The following is a 23,241-nucleotide window of genomic DNA, read 5'->3' on the forward strand; positions in this document are numbered from 1 at the left end:
ACTTTGCATCTATCCATCAAAAATACCAAAAATATTATTTATCATCTCTATCAGATCTCACTCTCGTAAGTGACCGTGAATGGATTGACAACCCCTAGTCGTGTTGGTTACGAGTAGCTATTGTTTTGTGTAGGTACGAGGGACTTGTGCGTGGTCTCCTACTGGATTGATACCTTGGTTCTCAGAAACTGAGGGAAATACTTACGCTACTTTGCTGCATCATCCTCTCCTCTTCTGGGAAATCCAACGCAATGCTCAAGATGTAGCAAGGTCTACCACTAGTTGTTGAGAAACGCCTTCGTGGTGTTGTCTCAAAGGTAGAATAGGGTGAGCCTTCCTGGCGTTGTGTGCCTTCGTGGTAACATCCACCTCTCTAATGGTGACGTAGCTTCCCTCCAAGGAAGTGAACATCGGCATACATCATCGTCTCCCGGAGTTGCGGTTATTCCTAACCCTAACCCTCTACTTGTGGTTACTTGTCTCTTAGCACTTACTTATATCATATTGTGATTGTTTACTTACATACTTGTGTTTATTGTTTATCTTGCTTAACACTTAATACTATACTTACAATTGTTAGACTCACTTTCATATTCTGCATCAGTGCCTAAAATTGCTAAGTAACAATTAAAATTTGTAATTGTACCTATTCACCCCCTCTAGGTCCATCTCGATCCTTTCAATTGGTATTAGAGCCTCGTGCTCTATTCTTGTGGCTTAACCGCCCTAGAGCGAGATGAACCCGGATGGGACTCCCCTGGTTGTAGATCCTAAGGATAAAGGCGAGGCTTCCTCTGAAGTCAAGTCCTTTACGTTAGAGGATCTAGAACGGTCCCTTGCTAAGCAAAAAGAGGAGCATGATGCTTCTCTTGAGGCCTTGGTCCAAATGAGATTAGCCACGTTGTCCACGGTGCTTGCACCACTCTCGGGTGGTGCTGCTTCGAGGCCAACTGTGCCTACTCCATCACTTGGTCAACAACCTCCTACCAGTGAACACGCCAGTGTTCCTTGGCTTTATGCAAGACCTCAGGTTGAGAAACCAAGATATAATCCTCAAGGCAAACCTCCTTTACTTAGTGCCAGTTCCGATTTTGCTTTGTGGAGAGTTGCTATCCAGGATCATCTTCGACATGGAAACGATGAGATGCTGGAGATCTTGGAGTATGGCTATCATGTGGTTGATCCAAAGAACCCCACACCAAGAGAAATATATGACAAGAACCTCAATGACACTGCAATCATGTGTATAAGGAGAGGTATGGATGAAAAGCAAAGGAGACCGTTCATACACATCACAAGTGCCAAGGAACTATGGGAAAGTGTTATACGATCCAAGACTGGCACTTCTACCCTCTGGAGTGCTCAATATGAAATTGCCAAGGGGCAATTGCAAAACTTTTGTATGGAGAAAGGTGAAACCCTCAATCAACTCCATGAGTGTCTCATGACTCTCACTGCCGATATTGAGTCATGTGAGTGTGACAAGACACAAGATGGATTCAACATGACTAAGACATTCCTTGTCGATAAGTTTCTTCATGCTCTTGCTCCATATCACCATCAAATGGTGTGGGACATAAGACAACACCATACCTTCAAGGAGATGACTACAGATGACATCGTATCAACCTTTCAACTGTTAGAAGAGTCAAAGGCTAATGCCACAAAACATCTTTCCATGCATGGTTTCCCATCATCAAAGATCAATCTTGCATTGAAGGCCAAGCATGTATGTGAAGATGAGCAAAGTGAAGAAGAAGAAGATGATGATGATGATGATGAAGATGGAGATGAGATTGAATCCGACGAGGGCCCTTCATATGAAGACATGGCTCTTTTTGTCAAGAAGTTTAGCGCGGGAAAATTCAAGGGAAGATTTCAAAAGAAGAAAGTAAGAAAATGCTACAACTGTGAAGAAACCAACCACTTCTCCAACGAGTGCCCTTATGAGAAGAGAGAAGATAAACCAAGGTTTCCCAAGACCTTTCCCAAGAAGAAGTTGCCAAATCCTTTTAACTCCAAGCTCAAGAAGAGAGATGGAAAGGCAATGGTTGCTCAAGAAGAATCCGATCCGGATGATGTTAGTGGTGTTGCCGGAGTTGCTCAAGACTCTCAAAACACTTCGAGGTTAGTAAAAAAGAGTGGTGATGTGGTCACCTACAACTACATGAAGGATTACAAGGGCAACGCTCACAAGTGCCTAATGGAAAAGGCCGTGATAGAAGATGGAGAGGACCAAAGCTCTCCTGACAAGGTCAAGGTAACTCCACGATCAAATCCTCCTCTTTTCACTCCTTCTAGTCCTGGTGATGAGTATCTTGATGCGGAGGATAGCTATGAGGATGATGATCTAGATGATCCTATGCTTGCTAAACTTGATAAGTTCATGTGTTCCCTCAAAGTAAAGAAGCTCACTATGTTTCGCATGCTTATGGAGATGGTGAGTAAGCACACCATCACCATTAAGGAACTCGAAACCCTTGACACCGAGGAAAAGGAAAAATGTGAAAACCTTGAGCGGAAAGTCCAATATGAGGAAGCACTAAATGATGAACTATGCTTAAAAATTGGTGCAAATATTGATGTTCATACTAATGATCTTGCCTCCTTGAAAAGGCTATTGACTCTTGCAAAGAGTTGATGAATGATAAAAGTAAGCTTGTGAAATCTCATGCTTCTCTCTCTAAGGATTGTGAGCTCCTATCCGTCTCTCTCAAGACTAAGGAAGAAGAGCTCACCGTTCTTACAAAGAGTTTTGAAATGCTCAAACTTACTTATCTTGAAACTCTAGCCAAGGCTTACTCTTCTCCTATTATCAATGTTGATGCTTGTACTACTAACTCTAGTAGTGATCTAGCATCTATTCTTGAGGAAAATCGTTTTCTCAAGGCTCAAATCGAGAAAGGTCTCATGACATGTGCTCAAGGGCAAAAGAATCTTGATGAGATATTGAGCCAACACAATGAGGTGTTTGCCAAAGAGGGGCTCGGGTTTGACCCGAGCACAAGCAAGAAGAAGACATCCTCTCAAAAGTGCACAACCCCTTAAAAGAAACTTTTGTACGAGAACGGCACAAGGAGAAAGGTAAGGTTGTTTGTGGGAAGGCCACAAGGGGCATGCCCACTGTCAACAAGCCAAAAGAGTTCATGCCTCCATCCTATGTTCTTCGTAAGACTAAGGATGGAGAAGTTTATGCAAAGTTTGTTGATCCTCGTAATGCATTTTGGTTTTATGCTATTTGGGTCGCTAAGACCCTTGTGACTAACTTGAGAGGTCCATTGCAAAATGGGTGCCTCTAACCAAGTAATAATTGTGTGTAGGTTGCCTTCTCCGGTGGAGTAAAATGGGTGATTGATAGTGGATGTACAAATCATATGACCAGAGATAGCAAATTGCTCTACGATTTCATGGAAGCTATTCAACCTTTCATGAGCATTATGTTTGGTGGTGGTTCAAAAGGACAGGTACTCGGGTTGGGCAAGGTGGCTATCACAAATGACATGTCTCTTGCAAATGTCATGCTTGTCCAATCCCTTAAGTACCATTTACTTTTTGTTCGCCAATTGGCATCTGTTGGTTATGATACTCTCTTTGGACTAACGGATGTGAAAGTTTTTAAGAGGGATTCTCTTGAAGTGGTCTTTGTTGGAGAGTTGGATGGCAACCTTTACACGGTTGATTTCTCAAAAGAGAGCACTTTCCATGCAACTTGTCTAATGGCCAAGGCCGACAAGGGGTGGCTATGGCATCGCTGGCTAGCCCATGTCGGCATGAGAAATCTTCAAGATCTCTTAAAGGGTAATCACATCCTTGGACTAACAAATGTCTCATTTGAGAAAGATCATGTGTGTAGTGCACGCATAGCCGGGAAGAAACATCAATCAAAGCACCCACCCAAGAATATTGTGTCAACTTCAAGGCCGTTGGAGCTCCTTCATGTGGATCTCTTTGGGCCTCCCTCATGGGATAGTCTTGGTGGGAAAAAGTATGGGCTTGTCATTGTGGATGATTACTCAAGGTATACATGGGTCTTCTTCCTCAAATCCAAGGACGAGACAAAGATCACCTTTATTGATTTTGCCAAGCAAGCACAACGCAAGTTTGACAAAGAAATCCTAGCAATAAGAAGTGATAATGGTTCTGAGTTCAAGAACTACACCTTGGAAGAGTTCCTTAGTGATGAAGGGATTGAGCATCAATATTCAGCTCCATACACTCCCCAACAAAATGGTGTAGTAAAAAGGAAGAACCGCACACTTGTGGAGATGGCAAGGTCCATGTTGGATGAATACAAGTCACCACATAGTTTTTGGGCCGAGGCCGTCAACACTGCATGTCATGCATCAAACCGGCTTTTCCTCTACACTATATTGGAAAAGACTCCATATGAGCTTCTTACTGGGAACAAGCCAAATGTCAAGTACTTTTGTGTATTTGGGTGCAAATGTTTCATCCTCAACAAAAGAGAACGGTTAGGAAAATTTCAATCCAAAACGATTAAGGGCATATTTGTTGGCTATGGATCAAACTCTCATGCCTATAGAGTTTACAACAAATCCAATGGATGTGTTCTAGAAACTTGTGACGTGGTGTTTGATGAATTTAATGGCTCCCATGGGGAGCAAGTTTATCTAAGTAATGCCGGTGAAGGAGATTTCTCTCAAGATATTTTGACCATGGGTGTTGGTGCACTTCTTCCTATGGAACAAGAACCTCATGATGACGAAGAAGAAGATGGAAGTCTCACACAACATCAAACTACTTCAACACCCATACCTTCACAAGTTCCTATTGCCCAACCGATGCCCTTTGCCCAAGTAGAAGAAGATGATCAAGTTCCTCTTCATGATAATCTTCAAGAACAAGATCATAATCAAGGGCAAGAACAAGAAAGTCCAACCATTGATGATGATCCTCAACAAATGCAATATGAACAAGAAGATCTTCCCCCACACATTAATGATCCATATGTTGAGGACATGGATGATGGAAATGAAGTTGAACCTCGTGAAACCCTTACCTCCATCATGCCTCGAGTGGCCGGTCGTGTTGATGTGGAAAAAATTCTCACCGGCATATCGGAAGGTAGAGTCACTCGTAAACATTTGACAAACTTTTGTGCTCACTTCTCGCTTGTGTCTAGTATTGAGCCACTCAAGGTACAAGATGTATTGATGGACAACGATTGGCTGTTGCTATGCAAGAAGAGTTGAACAGTTTTGAACGCAATCAAGTGTGGTCATTAGTTAAGAGGCCATCTACCGAGCACAACGTCATTGGAACAAAATGGATTTTCAAGAACAAACAAGATGAGAATGGTGTAATCATCCGCAACAAGGCAAGGTTAGTGGCACAAGGGTACTCACAAGTTGAAGGTTTGGACTTTGGTGAGGCCTTTGCCCCCGTTGTCCGTCTTGAATCCATTCGCATCTTACTTGCTTATGCCGCTTTCAATGGCTTTACATTACATCAAATGGACGTGAAGAGTGCGTTCCTTAACGGTCCTCTACAAGAAGTACTATATGTGTCACAACCACCTGGGTTCGTTGATCCCGATCACAAAGACTATGTGTACAAACTTCATAAGGCTTTGTATGGCCTCAAACAAGCACCTCCTGCTTGGTATGATCATTTAAAGAAGTTTCTACTCAATGATGATTTTGTGAGAGGGGTGATCGATCCCACTCTTTTTACTAAGAGGGATAAGGGTGATTTGATCTTATGCCAAATCTATGTAGATGATATTATTTTTGGTTCTCCTAACATTCATTTGTGCAAGAAGTTTGCGACTTCAATGACCAAGAATTTTGAAATCTCACTCAATGCGAATTTGAAGTTCTTCCTCGAATTTCAAATTCAACAATTTTAAGAAGGAATTTTCTTGTCTCAAGCAAAATACCTCAAGGATATCCTAGAGAAGTTTGGTATGTCTGATGCTAGTCCATGTAAGACACCAATGCCAACCAAAATAACACTCACTGAAGACACAAACGGTATCCCCTTCGACCCATCTAAATACCGCTCTATGATTGGTTCATTGCTTTATCTTTGTGCATCTAGACCAGACATCATGTTTAGTGTATGCATGTGTGCTACATTTCAAGCTTCCCCCGGGGAAAGTCATCATAAGGCGGTTAAGCATATTCTTAGATACCTTGTTCACACCCCAAAGTTGGGTCTATGGTATCCCAAGGATGCTAAGTTTGATCTCATTGGGTACACGGATGCGGATTGGGTCGGAGACAAAGTGGACCGTAAGTCCACTTCCGGTGCATGTCATTTTCTTGGACGCTCCTTGGTAAGTTGGTCATCGAAGAAACAAAACTGTATTGCCCTCTCTACCGTAGAGGCTGAATACATTGCTGCCGCCAGTTGTGCAACTCAGTTATTATGGATGAGGCAAACTTTGAAGGATTACGGTATCACCTATAGACATGTGCCTCTTCTATGTGATAATGAAAGTGCCATCAACATTGCTGAAAACCCCAAGGATCATCTCCGCACCAAGTACATTGATATTAGGTATCAGTTTTTGAGAGATCATGTTGAGAAGGGTGATATTCACATTGATCACATTGGTACAGATTTGCAACTGGCAGATATTTTCACCAAACCATTGGATGAAGCAAGGTTTTGTCGACTTAGGCGTGAACTTGGTATCTTGGAGCTTGACAACATTATGTGAAATCTAGTACTCATCCATGCATAAACTTAATGTCTTGTCTTGATGTAGGCATATATTTAGGGGGAGACACTCAATCGATGAGCTCTCTCACCTTACATAACGCATAAATAGAACAAACACTCTCAAAGTTATCATAGTTTTCAAACTAGGGTACTTTAACATGATGGAGTCGTGACCATGTGCTCAAAGTTTATATCTTTGTGGTACTATGTTCCATATGCTCAAACATGGTGACCTCGGTCACAACTTGTACAATGCTTATATGGACCTTTCTTTCTTAATAATGTTGGGATTATTAATGCATCTTAGCATGGCCTTAGATGTCTCAGTTGTCTCCCTTATTAATCTCATGTAAACTCCTTGGCGGTGTCTATATAAAATTACTCTTGTTGGCCCCCTCCTTCACATCTTTCCCTTGCCCTTGTCTTCTGTCCAGTGGCCGGACATCCGGCTCTCTCGCCGGACATCCGGGCCCTGGGAAAAATTCCTTGCCCCTCAAAACGATCATCAACCACCTATAGTGGCCGAACATCCAGGCCTCAGCCGGACATCCGGGCCCTGTTGGCGCTGCTTCTTTTGTTCTCTGTTTTCCACTCGCCGAATATCTGGGCCTTGCCCCGGATGTTCGGCTCGTCGCTCGCAGTCGCGTATATCTGGGGAGGGGTGTGGGATTTGGGGGCAGTTCCTCACTTCTTTCGTTCCTCTCCTCATCTCCCCTCACAGCCGCCGCCGCCGGGCATCACTCCGGTGCTGCCCCGGCCATCTCCACCAACCTCCAGCCCCGATCTCCTGCTCACGGACAGTTCTCCTCCCGATCTATGATTCCATCCAATCCATTTCTTGGGTTGTTGTGTGAATCCCTTGGGAGAGACCGGTGTATCGTGGGATTCACCGCCGGAGTTTCTCATGGCACGAACCAAGAACTGCGTCCCCAATCGCCCCGAGCCTTCTTCCAGGGGTATGGATGCTATCTCTACTCCATTCTACTCCTATGGAGACCGCAAAAATCTTAGGTTTTCACTCTCTCATGGATATCTTGGCGTCTATGTCTCTCTTGAGTGTTGGTGTCTCTTGCTTAGGCCTACAAATCTGTCAATGAGCTCGTATAATCAATTTAAATCATGGTCATGTCTCATTTTCTTTGCTCTAACACTAGACTTTGTCTATGGTTATGCTCAAAAATGGTCATCCCATTGTTTAAGTTGTCTTATCCTTGTTCATACTTGTTGCCTCCATCTCATCGGGATCTCTCATTATCCATTCCAGTTGTTCGCCGGCAAGGCTCAACCGACTCCGATGAGCATGCTCGGCCTAAGAAGAAGAAGGCCACCACCACCAAGAAGAAGAAGCGGGCACCATACACTAGTCCGTCGGACTCGGATCCTGATGATGCGGACTATGTTGGGGAGGAAGAGGAGGTCCGTGCACCCAAACACTCCGTTGGTCAGTTCAAGCCTGGCACTAGGAGGGCACCGGTGCCTCAAGTTCGTGGTTCTGCAATGCCCGTTGTCCGTGGTCGCTGCATCTCTATGGAGCTCCCGGACAGTGGAGATCGCTGTTCTCACGACTTCAAAACTGTGGGGGCAGCTCAATATCTTACTTTTCGATGGGATGTCAATCAATATGAGATGGTGGCTGATGCGGAGGATCCTCGATTTCAGACTCGAATGCTGCAGGATCTCTATTCCAGTTTTGTCCGTGGGCGTGGACTTGCTCCTCACTCATACTTAGATCTCAACTTCCTGCGTGAAAATCCTAACATGTTCCCTAACAATCCCGTCAAGATCATTGATGACATGACCCTTGGTCCTGCAATGACCTTCAGGTGTGATTGGAATGAAGCTGCCATTCTACAGTTCTATGCCACCTGTTTCTTTGGTCCGGACAACACTCTCACCTGGATGACTGATAACACTACTATGAGCATCACCTATGACAGGTTTGTTCAGATTCTGGGTCTATCCGGTGTTGGCCATCGCATCCACAGCATGGATCCTGAGCACTAGCCCAAAGCGATTGAAGCTTGGTTGCCACTTGTTAAACCTACCTCTCAGCTCTCTAAAGCAGAACTTGAATGCCCACTCAACGAGGTATCTATCTTCCGTGCTCCTTACTACATCCTCTATTAGTGTGTGCTCCGCACTCTCTATCCTAAGAAGGGAGACTGCTCAAGGGATTATAACTATTGCATTGACTTGATGGTTCTTATGCATGACAAACCCACTGAGCCTCTGGACACAGCCCATTTCATTTGGCATGAGATCCGTCTTTGCAGTTTCATTCAGACGCACCAGTTTCCTCATGCTCCTTTCATTCAGGCTCTGATTGATCACACTGCTCCATTTGAGGTGGTTAAGACTACTGTTCATTCTAGTTGGAAGCCTGCTTCTCACATGCGAGTGATGCCTGCTGCTCAGACTGCTGCTCGGTCTCAGTCTAAGAGGCCTGCTGGTGGGACTCAGCCCACTGATTCCTCTGTTCCATCTTCGTTGTTAGCTCCTCGTGGACGCCTTGCCATGTTCCTCAGCATGGCTCAATCGGCTATCATGAAGTCAATCACTTTCAGCTATCAGCAAAATCATGATGTTCAGAAGCGCCTCATCATCTCCAAGAATCAGCTCAAGCAGCGCCTCCGTGGCCGCGGGAGCCCAGTGAGTGATGATGATCCTATTATCGCGGCTCCATCCACCTCTACCTTCGGTTTTCCATCTCGTGACGAGTATCCTGAGTTCTTTGATGATCATGATGACATTTGCCAGGAGTGATGGAGTGGATTTAGTTCTTCGCCCCTTTTTACTTGTTGCCATCAAAGGGGGAGAAGTAGTATCCTTGTAGTAATCTTAGGTCATGCTATGGCTATGATATGATTGACTATTTGTGTTCACTATATGTCCACTATTATTCGAACTTGCTATGTTTGCTACCTATGGTGCTTAATCGTGTGAGTAACTGTGATATTATCTTGGATTATTATGTGGTTATGAAATGCTGTTATGTCTGAGTTATTGTGGTTTCATATATGCATTGCATGCACACATTCAGGGGGAGCAAGCAAATAGAAACAGAGACTTATTCTTGTACTTTTGCTCTCATATTTGTCAATTATTATGTGGTTATGAAATGTTGTTATGTCTGAGTTATTGTGGTTTCATATATGCATTCCATGCACACATTTAGGGGGAGCAAGCAAATAGAAACAGAGACTTATTCTTGTACTTTTGCTCTCATATTTGTCAATTCTAAGATTATTTATTGCACCTATGATACTACATGTATGGTTGTCATCAACAAACAAAAAGGGGGAGATTGAAAGAGGAATCATGCCCTTACATCATGTTTTTATGTTGCTGACAATCATACATGCTGGGGACTAACAATGGCTGTCAAGTAAATCTCAGGTATTAGTCCCCGGTTCATCGATGTGTGTGGATCAAGAGCTTACAAGTGGTTTTACTCAAGGATGAAGCATAAAAGTTGATTACATATTTTGTTTTCTTGAGTATAGGGTCCCGCACTATTAAGAGGGGATCGATAGGGTTAGTTAAAGGCTTGATCTTGCCACGAACTTCCTAACCATACATGCACATGCCAAAAACCTTCATGTTCTTGTTGGGGAACGTAGTAATTTCAAAAAAATTCCTACGCACACGCAAGATCATGGTGATGATATAGCAACGAGAGGGGAGAGTGTTCGTCCACGTACCCTCGTAAACCATAAGTGGAAGCGTTAGCACAACGCGGTTGATGTAGTCGTACATCTTCACGATCCGACCGATCCAAGCACCGAACGTACGGGGCCTCCGAGTTCAGCACACGTTCAGCTCGATGACGATCTCCGGCCCTCCGATCCAGCAAAGGCTCCGGAGATGAGTTCCGTCAGCACGACGGCGTGGTGACGATGATGATGTTCTACCGGCGCAGGGTTTCGCCTAAACTCCGCGACGATATGACGTAGGTGGAATATGGTGGAAGGGGGCACCGCACACGGCTAAGGAACGATCCGTAGATCAACTTGTGTGTCTTTGGGGTGCCCCCCCACCCCCGTATATAAACGAGCCAGGGGCGAGGAGGCAGCCGGCCTAGAGGGCGCGCCAAGGGGGGAGTCCTACTCCCACCGGGAGTAGGACTCCCTCTTTCCAAGTAGGAGTAGGAGAAGGGGGGAAAGAGGAGGAAGAGGGGAAGGAAAGGGGGGCGCCACCCCCTTCCCTTGTCCTATTCGGACTAGGAGAGGGAGGGGCGCGCGGCCCCCTCCTGGCTCCTTCCCTCTTCTCCCTCGTGGCCCATGTAGGCCCATTAACCCCCCGGGGGGTTCCGGTAACCTCCCGGTACTCCGGTAAAATGCCGATTTCACCCGGAACTATTCCGATGTCCAAACATAGGCTTCCAATATATCAATCTTTATGTCTCGACCATTCCGAGACTCCTCGTCATGTCCGTGATCACATCCGGGGCTCCGAACAAGCTTCAGTACATCAAAACTTATAAACTCATAATAAAACTGTCATCGAAACGTTAAGCGTGCGGACCCTACGGGTTCGGGAACTATGTAGACATGACCTAAAACCATTCTCGGTCAATAACCAATAGCGGGACCTGGATGCCCATATTGGTTCCTACATATTCTATGAAGATCTTTATCGGTCAAACCGCATAACAACATACGTTGTTCCCTTTGTCATCGGTATGTTACTTGCCCGAGATTTGATCGTCGGTATCCAATACCTAGTTCAATCTCATTACCGGCAAGTCTCTTTACTCGTTCTGTAATACGTCATCTCATAACTAACTCATTAGTTATAATGCTTGCAAGGCTTAAGTGATGGGTATTACCGAGAGGGCCCAGAGATACCTCTCCGACAATCGGAGTGACAAAACCTAATCTCGAAATACGCCAACTCAACATGTACCTTCGGAGACACCTGTAGTACTCCTTTATAATCACCCAGTTACGTTGTGACGTTTGGTAGTACCCAAAGTGTTCCTCCGGTAAACGGGAGTTGCATAATTCTCATAGTTACAGGAACATGTATAAGTCATGAAGAAAGCAATAGCAGAATACTAAACGATCATGTGCTAGGCTAACGGAATGGGTCATGTCAATCACATCATACTCGTAATGATGTGATCCTGTTAATCAAATGACAACACATGCCTATGGCTAGGAAACTTAACCATCTTTGATTCACGAGCTAGTCAAGTAGAGGCATACTAGTGACACTATGTTTGTCTATGTATTCACACATGTATTATGTTTCCGGTTAATACAATTCTAGCATGAATAATAAACATTTATCATGACATAAGGAAATAAATAATAACTTTATTATTGCCTCTAGGGCATATTTCCTTCAGTCTCCCACTTGCACTAGAGTCAATAATCTAGTTCACATTGCCATGTGATTTAATACCAATATTCATATTTGTATATGATTAACACCCATAGTTCACATCGTTATGTGACCAACACCCAAAGGGTTTACTAGAGTCAATAATCTAGTTCACATCGCTTATGTGATTAACACCCAAAGAGCACTAAGGTGTGATCATGTTTTGCTCGTGAGAGAAGCTTAGTCAACGGGTCTGTCACATTCAGAGCCGTATGTATTTTGCAAATATACTATGTCTACAATGCTCTAAGGTGTCATCTGGATCGGTGTAAAAGCTTGCATAGTTGTAACTTTTACGACGAGCTCTTTTATCACTTCCATTATCGAGAAATATTTCCTTAGTCCTCACTAAGGATATTCTTGACCGCTGTCCAATGATCTACTATTAGATCAAAATTGTATTCCTTTGCCAAACTCAGAGCAAGGTATACAATAGGTCTGGTACACAGCATAGCATACTTTATAGAGCCTATGACTGAGGCACAGGGAATGACTTTTCATTCTCTTTTCTATTTTCTGCCGTGGTCGAGATTTGAGTCTTACTCACTTTCACACCTTTGCAACACAGGCAAGAACTCTTTCTTTGACTGTTCCATTTTGAACTTATTTCAAAAACTTTTCAAGGTATGTACTTATTGAAAAACTTATCAAGCGTCTTGATCTATCTCAATAGATCTTGATGCTCAATATGTAAGTAGCTTTACTGAAGTCTTTCTTTTAAAGAACTCCTTTCAAACACTCCTTTATGCTTTGCAGAATAATTCTACATTATTTCCGATCAACAATATGTCATTCACATATACTTATCAGAAATGCTGTAGTGCTCCCACTCACTTTCTTGTAAATACAGGCCTTTCAAAAAGTCTGTATAAAACCATATGCTTTGATCCACTCATCAAAGCGTATATTCCAACTCCGAGATACTTGCACCAGTCCATTGATGGATTGCTGGAGCTTGCACATTTGTTAGCATCTTCAGGATTGACAAAACCTTATGATTGCATCATATACAACTCTTCTTTAATAAATCCATTAAGGAATGCAGTTTTGACATCCATTTGGCAGATTTCATAAAATGTGGCAATTGCTAACATGATTCGGACAGACTTAAGCATCGATACGAGTGAGAAAATCTCATCGTATTCAACCCCTTGAACTTGTTGAAAACCTTTTGTAACAAGTCAAGCTTAGTGGATAGTAACACTACTATCAGTGTCCATCTTCCTCTTGAAGATCCATCTATTTAACATGGCTTGCTGATTATCGAGCAAGTCAATCAAAGTCCATACTTTGTTCTCATACATGGATCATATCTCAGATTTTGTGGCCTCAAGCCATTTCGCGGAATCTGGGCTCATCATCACTTCCTCATAGTTCGTAGGTTCATCATGGTCTAGTAACATGACTTCCAGAACAGTATTACCATACTACTCTGGTGCGGACTGTACTTTGGAAGACCTACAAGGTTTTGTAGTAACTTGATCTGAAGTTTCATGATCATCATCATTAGCTTCCTCACTAATTGGTGTAGGAATCACTGGAACTAATTTCCGTGATGAGCTACTTTCCAATTCGGGAGAAGGTACAAATTACCTTATCAAGCTCTACTTTCCTCCCACTCACTTCTTTCGAGAGAAACTCCTTCTCTAGAAAGGATCCGAATTTAGCAACGAAAATCTTGCCCTCAGATCTGTGATAGAAGGTGTACCCAACAGTTTCCTTTGGGTATTCTATGAAGACGCACTTCTCCGATTTGGGTTCGAGCTTATCAAGTTGAAAACCTTTTTCATATAAGCATCGCAACTCCAAACTTTAAGAATCGTCAGCTTAGGTTTACTGCTAAACCATAGTTCATACGGTGTCGTCTCAACGGATTTAGATGGTGCCCTATTAAACGTGAATGCAGCTGTCTCTAATGCATAACCCCAAAACGATATTGGTAAATCGGTAAGAGACATCATTGATCGCACCATATCAAATAAAGTGTGGTTACGGCGTTCGGACACACCATAACATTGTGGTGTTCCAGGTGGCATGAGCTGTGAAACTATTCCACATTGTTTTAATTGAAGACCAAACTCGTAACTCAAATATTCATCTCCATGATCAGATCGCAAAAACTTTATTTTCTTGGTACGATGATTTTCCACTTCACTCTGAAATTCTTTTGAACCTTTCAACTATTTCAGACTTATGTTTCATCAAGTAGATATACCCATATCTGCTCAAATCATCTATGAAGGTCAGAAAATAATGATACCCGCCACGAGCCTTAATACTCATTGGTCTGCATACATCAGTATGTATTATTTCCAACAAGTTTGTTGCTCGTTCCATTGTTCCGAAGAACGGAGTTTTAGTCATCTTGCCCAAAGGCACGGTTCGCAAGCATCAAATGATTCATAACCAAGTGATTCCGAAAATCCATCTTTATGGAGTTTCTTCATGCGCTTTACACCGATATGACCCAAACGGCAGTGCCACAAATAAGTTGCACTATCATTATTAACTTTGCATCTTTTGGCATCAATATTATGAATATGTATATCACTACGATTGAGATCCAATAAACTATTTTCATTGGGTGTATGACCATTGAAGGTTTTATTCATGTAAACAGAACAACAATTATTCTCTGAATTTAAATGAATAACCGTACTGCAATAAACATGATCAAATCATATTCATGCTCAACGCAAACGCCAAATAACATTTATTTAGGTTTAACACACTAATCCGAAAAGTATAGGGAGTGTGCGATGATGATCATATCAATCTTGGAACTACTTCCAACACTCATCGTCACTTCCCTTCAACTAGTCTCTGTTTATTCTATAACTCCTGTTTCGAGTTACTAATCTTAGCAACCGAGCAAGTATCAAATACTCAGGGGCTACTATAAACACTAGTAAGGCACACATCAATAATCTGTATATCAAATATACCCTTGTTCACTTTGCCATCCTTATCCACCAAATATTCAGGGCATTTCCGCTTCCAGTGACCATTTCCTTTGCAGTGTAAACACTCAGTTTCAGGCTATGGTCCAGCTTTGGGCTTCTTCGCAGGAGTGACAACTTGCTTGTCTTTCCACTTGAAGTTCCCTTTCTTTCCCTTTGCCCTTCTCTTGAAACTAGTGGTCTTGTCAATCATTAACACTTGATGCTCTTTCTTGATTTCTACCTTCGTCGATTTCAACATCACGAAGAGCTCGGGAATCGTTTTCGTCATCCCTTGCATACTATAGTTCATCACGAAGTTCTAGTAACTTAGTGATGGTGACTAGAGAATTCTGTCAATCACTATCTTATCTGGAAGATTAACTCCCACTTGATTCAAGCGATTGAAGTACCCAGACAGTCTGAGCACATGCTCACTAGTTGAGCGATTCTCCTCCATCTTTTAGCTATAGAACTTGTTGGAGACTTCATATCTCTCAACTCGGGTATTTGCTGGAAATATTAACTTCAACTCGTGGAACATCTCATATGGTCCATGACGTTCAAAACGTCTTTGAAGTCCCGATTCTAAGCCGTTGAAGCATGGTGCACTAAACTATCAAGTAGTTATCGTATTGAGCTAGCTAGACGTTCATAACGTCTGCATCTGCTCCTGCAATAGGCCTGTCACCTAGCGGTGCATTAAGGACATAATTCTTCTGTGCAACAATGAGGATAAACCTCAGATCACGGATCCAATCCGCATCATTGCTACTAACATTTTTCAACACAATTTTCTCTAGGAACATATCAAAATAAACATATGAAAGCAACAACACGAGCTATTGATCTACAACATAATTTGCAAAATACTACCAGGACTAAGTTCATGATAAATTTAAGTTCAATTAATCATATTACTTAAGAACTCCCACTTAGACAGACATCTCTCTAGTCTTCTAAGTGATTACGTGATCCAAATCAACTAAACCATGTCTGATCATCACGTGAGATGGAGTAGTTTCAATGTTGAACATCACTATGTTGATCATATCTACTATATGATTCACGTTCGACCTTTCGGTCTCCGTGTTCCGAGGCCATATCTGTATATGCTAGGCTCGTCAAGTTTAACCTGAGTATTCCGCGTGTGCAACTGTTTTGCACCCGTTGTATTTGAACGTAGAGCCTATCACACCCGATCATCACGTGGTGTCTCAGCACGAAGAACTTTCGCAATGGTGCATACTCAGGGAGAACACTTCTTGATAATTTGTGAGAGATCATCTTATAATGCTACCGTCAAACAAAATAGAATAAGATGTATAACAGATAAACATCATATGCAATCAAAATATGTGACATGATATGGCCATGATCATCTTGCGCCTTTGATCTCCATCTCCAAAATACTGTCATGATCTCTATCGTTACCAGCACGACACCATGATCTTCATCATCTTGATCTATATCAATGTGTCGTCACATGGTCGTCTCGCCAACTATTGCTCTTGCAACTATTGCTATCGCATAGCGATAAAGTAAAGCAATTATTTGGTACTTGCATCTTATGCAACAAAGAGACAACCATAGAGTTTCTGCCAGTTGCCGATAACTTCAACAAAACATGATCATCTCATACAACAACTTATATCTCATCATGTCTTGACCATATCACATCACAACATGCCCTGCAAAAACAAGTTAGACGTCCTCTACTTTGTTGTTGCAAGTTTTACGTGGCTGCTACGGGCTTAGCAACAACCGTTCCTACCTACGCATCAAAACCACAATGATAGTTCGTCAAGTTGGTGCTGTTTTAACCTTCGCAAGGACCGGGCGTAGCCACACTCGATTGAACTAAAGTTGGAGAAACTGACACCCGCTAGTCACCTGTGTGCAAAGCACGGCGGTAAAACCAGTCTCGCGTAAGCGTACGCGTAATGTCGGTCCGGGCCGCTTCATCCCACAATACCGCCGAACCAAAGTATGACATGCTGGTAAGCAGTATGACTTGTATCACCCACAACTCACTTGTGTTCTACTCATGCATATAACATCAACGTATGCCACTGTTGGGGAACGTAGTAATTTCAAAAAAATTCCTACGCACACGCAAGATCGTGGTGATGATATAGCACCGAGAGGGGAGAGTGTTCGTCCACGTACCCTCGTAGACCGTAAGCGGAAGCGTTAGCACAACGCGGTTGACGTAGTCGTACGTCTTCACGATCCGACCGATCCAAGCACCGAACGTCTGGGGCCTCCGAGTTCAGCACATGTTCAGCTCGATGACGATCTCCGGTCCTCCGATCCAGCAAAGGCTCCGGAGATGAGTTCTGTCAGCACGACGGTGTGGTGACGATGATGATGTTCTACCGGCGCAGGGCTTCGCCTAAACTCCGCGACGATATGACCGAGGTGGAATATGGTGGAAGGGGGCACCGCACACGGCTAAGGAACGATCCGTAGATCAACTTGTGTGTCTTTGGGGTGCCCCCCCGCCCCCGTATATAAAGGAGCCAGGAGGGAGGAGGCGGCCGGCCTAGAGGGCGCACCAAGGGGGGAGTCCTACTCCCACCGGGAGTAGGACTCCCTCTTTCCAAGTAGGAGTAGGAGAAGGGGGAAAGAGGAGGAAGAGGGGAAGGAAAGGGGGGGCGCCCCCCCTTCCCTTGTCCTATTCGGACTAGGAGAGGGAGGGGCGCGCGGCCCCCTCCTGGCTCCTTCCCTCTTCTCCCTCATGGCCCATGTAGGCCCATTAACCCCCCGGGGGGTTCCGGTAACCTCCCGGTACTCCGGTAAAATGCCGATTTCACCCGGAACTATTCCGATGTCCAAACATAGGTTTCCAATATATCAATCTTTATGTCTGGACCATTCCGAGACTCCTCGTCATGTCCGTGATCAGATCCGGGACTCCGAACAAACTTCGGTACATCAAAACTTTTAAACTCATAATAAAACTGTCATCGAAACGTTAAGCGTGCGGACCCTACGGGTTCGAGAACTATGTAGACATGACCTAAAACCATTCTCGGTCAATAACCAATAGCGGGACCTGGATGCCCATATTGGTTCCTACATATTCTACGAAGATCTTTATCAGTCAAACCGCTTAACAACATACGTTGTTCCCTTTGTCATCGGTATGTTACTTGCCCGAGATTTGATCGTCGGTATCCAATACCTAGTTCAATCTCGTTACCAGCAAGTCTCTTTACTCGTTCTGTAATACGTCATCTCATAACTAACTCATTAGTTATAATGCTTGCAAGGCTTAAGTGATGAGTATTACCGAGAGGGCCCAGAGATACCTCTCCGACAATCGGAGTGACAAAACCTAATCTCGAAATACGCCAACTCAACATGTACCTTCGGAGACACCTGTAGTACTCCTTTATAATCACCCAGTTACGTTGTGACGTTTGGTAGTACCCAAAGTGTTCCTCCGGTAAACGGGAGTTGCATAATTCTCATAGTTACAGGAACATGTATAAGTCATGAAGAAAGCAATAGCAGAATACTAAACGATCATGTGCTAGGCTAACGGAATGGGTCATGTCAATCACATCATACTCCTAATGATGTGATCCCGTTAATCAAATGACAACACATGCCTATGGCTAGAAAACTTAACCATCTTTGATTCACGAGCTATTCAAGTAGAGGCATACTAGTGACACTATGTTTGTCTATGTATTCACACATGTATTATGTTTCCGGTTAATACAATTCTAGCATGAATAATAAAAATTTATCATGACATAAGGAAATAAATAATGACTTTATTATTGCCTCTAGGGCATATTTCGTTCAGTTCTGTCTCTTGACCGCCGGATGTCCGGCCTCCTTGCCGGATATCCGGGACTAGCCATCCAGAATACAGTAGTATACTGGGCTGCACGCTAGATGTCCGGACTTTCCCCGGATGTCCGGGCCTTCCTATTATGCCGGATGTCCGGTCTCATTCCGGATATTCGGGCATAGCTATCCAGAGAACGTTTTTATGCTGGGTTGCGCGCCGGATGTCTGGCCACGTGCCGGATGTCCGGGTCTTCCTGATATGCCGGATGTCCGGGCTTGGGCCCCGGATGTCCGGCCCCTCTATTCTTTTGTTCTGCCTTTGTTCTGTTCTTCGCAGCTTACCATGCCGGATGTCCGGCCCTAGCCCAGATGTCCGACCTGCTCACTCACTTACACTGCAACGGCCATATTCTAGCTCACACTATATATAGCCCTTCTTCCCCATGGGAGAGTGTTGACCATTCACTTTGAAAAAACCCTAGAACACTTCTTACTCTCTCTCTCATTCCTACACAACAAATCTTAGATCCCCAAGGGATTTGAGAGCTTTGGAGAGAAGTCGTCCGATCAAGTGATAGATCCACTTCTCCCCCTTCTTTGCACCCAAGGAATTCGTGATTTGAGCAAGTCTTGAGTTTTTCCCCATCGATATTGTTACTCTTGGAGGTTGGAGACTCCTAGGCGGTAGGAGTCTTTCGGAGAGGAATCGACCTTTGTGATTGCCCCTGGAAAAGTTTGTGAGGTTTGGAGACCACCCCAAGGTCTACCACTAGTTGTTGAGAAACGCCTTTGTGGTGTTGTCTCAAAGGGAGAATAGGGTGAGCCTTCGTGGTGTTGGTGCCCCTTCGTGGTAACATCCACCTCTCTAACGGTGGCGTAGCTTCCCTCCAAGCAAGTGAACATCGGCATACATCCTCGTCTCCCGGAGTTGCGGTTATTCCTAACCCTAACCCTCTACTTGTGGTTACTTGTCTCTTAGCACTTACTTATATCATATTGTGCTTGTTTACTTACATACTTGTGTTTCTTGTTTATCTTGCTTAACACTTAATACTACACTTACAATTGTTAGACTCACTTTCATATTCTGCATTAGTTCCTAAAATTGCTAAGTAACAATTAAAATTTGTTATTGTACCTATTCACCCCCCTCTAGGTCCATCTCAATCCTTTCACCTGGTGCCGACAACCACAACTACCGCATCGACGTTTATCTCATCTCATGAGACGACTATTCGTGCGGCCATTACGAAGGAGGCTCGGCCTAGGCTGAGGCCATATGGTGTCTAGCTAGTGCAGGCTGCACGTGCCGTCACAAAAGGCATGATCGTGCGGCAATTTTTTCTATCGAGAGTACGCCAATAGCGTACCTTATCTTTATAAAAGAGAGCAAATGTATTTACAGGAAGCTTAAAGGAGATGCGAGCATTCCTTAAGCCAATACTCACACCCATAACCAGCGACCATACTCTAAAGATACTCTCTCACAAAACATTGTAAACCCTGCATTCCTACTCCTGCTCTCCGCCATTCCTCGATCTCTTGCAAAATCATGTCTTTGAGGTTTTGTGCCGCTAGCACTTGGTTCTCCCTATTGAACACCCTTGCGTTTCGCTGCTTCCACAGGGCCCAAGCCACCAGGATCACCAGGGTGTCAAATCCTCTCTTTTGTGCTTTGTGATAGTGCTTTCTCCTGTTTAGCCACCATTGAAGATAGGTATCCTAAGGGGTCGGCCTTGGGACTGCCAAATTCAGATAACTAAAGCAGCTCTCCCACACCTCTCTGGCATACACGCACTGCACTAAGATTTGCCCTGCATTGTCCTTGTTTTGCAAGCAAGTGTAACAACAGGACGGTTGGTCCTGCAGCCCATGGCGTGCTCTCTTGTTAGAGGTCCACACGCGATGCTGAATAGCCAGCCACGCAAAAAGTTTGCACTTAAGTGGTGCCCAACTCTTCCAGATGCAAGCGGCGAAAGGAGCTGTCACACCACCATTGCAGAGTCGTTGATAGGTGGATCTGGCTATATACATTCCTGAAGGGTCACAAGGCCATGAGAATACATCTGGGCCACCTGCATCTTGGTCGACCGTGTGTAGAGCATGATTCAAATGCAGGAGTTGCATATGCGCAGTGAAAGATAGATCTCCTCTCACATCCTGTGTCCACCTGCTGTTATCCAAAGCTTGCTCAACCATGCGTCTGTTTCTGACGTGGGTCTCCACTGCTGCAACAATCGTTGGGGCAATGTCCGCCACCGCAAACCCATGGATCCACATGTCTCTCCAGAACAACACTTTATTGCCATCCCCTACCTCAATATGCACCATATTGTCAAAAACCTGTCTTGCATCCTCATCTTCTGTCATTGGAATTCCACTCCAAGGTCTAGTGTCATCTGTTCTGCAGAGCCACTCCCACCGGACTCGTAACGATAGAGCTTCTAACTGCAAGTTTTTCACTCCAAGGCCTCCCATACACAAGGGCCGACAGATGTTGCTCCAGGCCGCAAGACATTGACCACAATTAGGAATGGCAATGGGTAGGGTATGGGCGGGTACGGACCTTTTCTACCCAAACCCATACCCAAATCATTTTTCTATACCCACCCACTTCTATATCCATGGGTACAAATTGGTACCCATGCCCATACCCATTGGGTATCCTATACCCAATGGGTATCCGATGGGTACAATACATAGCGTTGACATGAAAAAAGTAAGATGAGAAAAGGGTCTTAATTTAGGTACCCATCCATAACAATCAGGTTTGCACTTACATAAAAAATTCACAATGACAACTGACACACAATTAAAGGTCTTAATCAGTGATCCATGGGCTAGTTAAGAACTTAAGATAATTATTTATCTGCATATTATAGGGTTTTATTTATTTATTTATTTTCTGGGTATCCATTGGGTTACCCATGGGAATAATTTCATACCCATATCCTACCCATGCATTTTGTGGGTATGGATACCCATACCCGTGGGTATGAAGTGGTAGAAAGTCTTACCCATACCCACTATTTTCGGGTAGGGTACCCATGGGCAAAACTGCCATCCCTAACCACAATTGACTTTGTCCTTCCAAGCCCAGAAAAAGGCACACATAAAACGATCGAGCTCCTCAAAAATCCAAGAAGGTGCGTCTGACACCAGAAAGTGATGGATTGGTTTGGCTGCAATGACTGACTTGACCAGTACCAAACGACGAGGTCGTTGGATCAATCCTCTCTGCCAAGGAGGTACCAGTTTTTGTGTAGAGTCGAGGAGCGATTGCCATTCTGCTCGCGTTAGTTGTCGAATGGCGAGCTGGAGTCCAAGGTATCTGCATGGGAAATCTGCCATGTTACAATGCAGCATAACCGCCACCCTTCCTTGTCTAGATTGTCTCCCCTGAATAGAGTGGAAGAAGATTTGGTGTAATTTACTCTGAGCCCCGAAGCATTTCCGAAAGCCTGCAGTGCTTCTCTCACAAAGCCAAGATCTTGCGTTGAAGGTCTCACAAACAAGGCAACATCATCTGCATATATGGAGAGGCGTTGCACGCGGCGATCTCCGTGAAGAGCAAAAAGCCCCAACCTCCCCTCCTTTGGTGAAAATCTTGGTCAGAACATCCATCACAATTAGAAATAAGAGCCGTGAGACTGGGTCTCCCTGTCGTTGCCCTTGTGCATGGTTAAAACTCAAGCCAAACTCCATTAACCACCACTTTTGTTGAAGCAGTACTTAGCAATATCGAGATCCACTGTAGCCACTTTTGGCCGAACCATTAAGCGCATAGAACCTCAAATAGGAAGGGCCAGCTGAGAGAGTCGAAAGGGCGAGAGATATCGAGCTTCAAGAACACACATTTTTCTTCCGGGCATGGATCTTTCTAGCTACTTGTCTGACTAAGAGGAAGTTGTCGTGCAGAGCTCGTCCCAGGACAAACGCAGATTGATTAACTTCCACTATCTCCTTCATTCTTCTTCTAGCCTGGACTGCCAGGACCTTAGCAAAAAGTTTGGCTGCACTATGGGTCAAACTGATAGGGCGGAAGTCTCCTACTTCCTCCGCATCCTGCCTCTTCGGGACCAATATGATATGTACCTTATTTAGCTTCGCAAATCCTATGCCTTCTCCTACATACCGCTTGTACCTGACAGCCATGACATCTTGTTTAATTGTAGGCCACGCGCGTTGGTAGAAGGCACCAATAAATCCGTCCGGCCCTGGCACACGATCTGCTGGCATCTCTTTAATGGCATTCCAAACTTCTTCCTCCATGAATATCTCATCTAGCTCCCCTAGATCGTGCGAGTCCATGCCCAGGAGGTTGAGGTCAATCCCATCGTGACATGACGTGGCGCATCCCATGAGCTGCTGGTATGCATCCGTGAAAATTCCCCCTTTCTATCCTGCTCGGAGATGATCTCCCCCT

The sequence above is a fragment of the Triticum aestivum genome, chromosome 5B (assembly GCF_018294505.1).
Source record: "Triticum aestivum cultivar Chinese Spring chromosome 5B, IWGSC CS RefSeq v2.1, whole genome shotgun sequence".
Classification (NCBI taxonomy): domain Eukaryota; kingdom Viridiplantae; phylum Streptophyta; class Magnoliopsida; order Poales; family Poaceae; genus Triticum; species Triticum aestivum.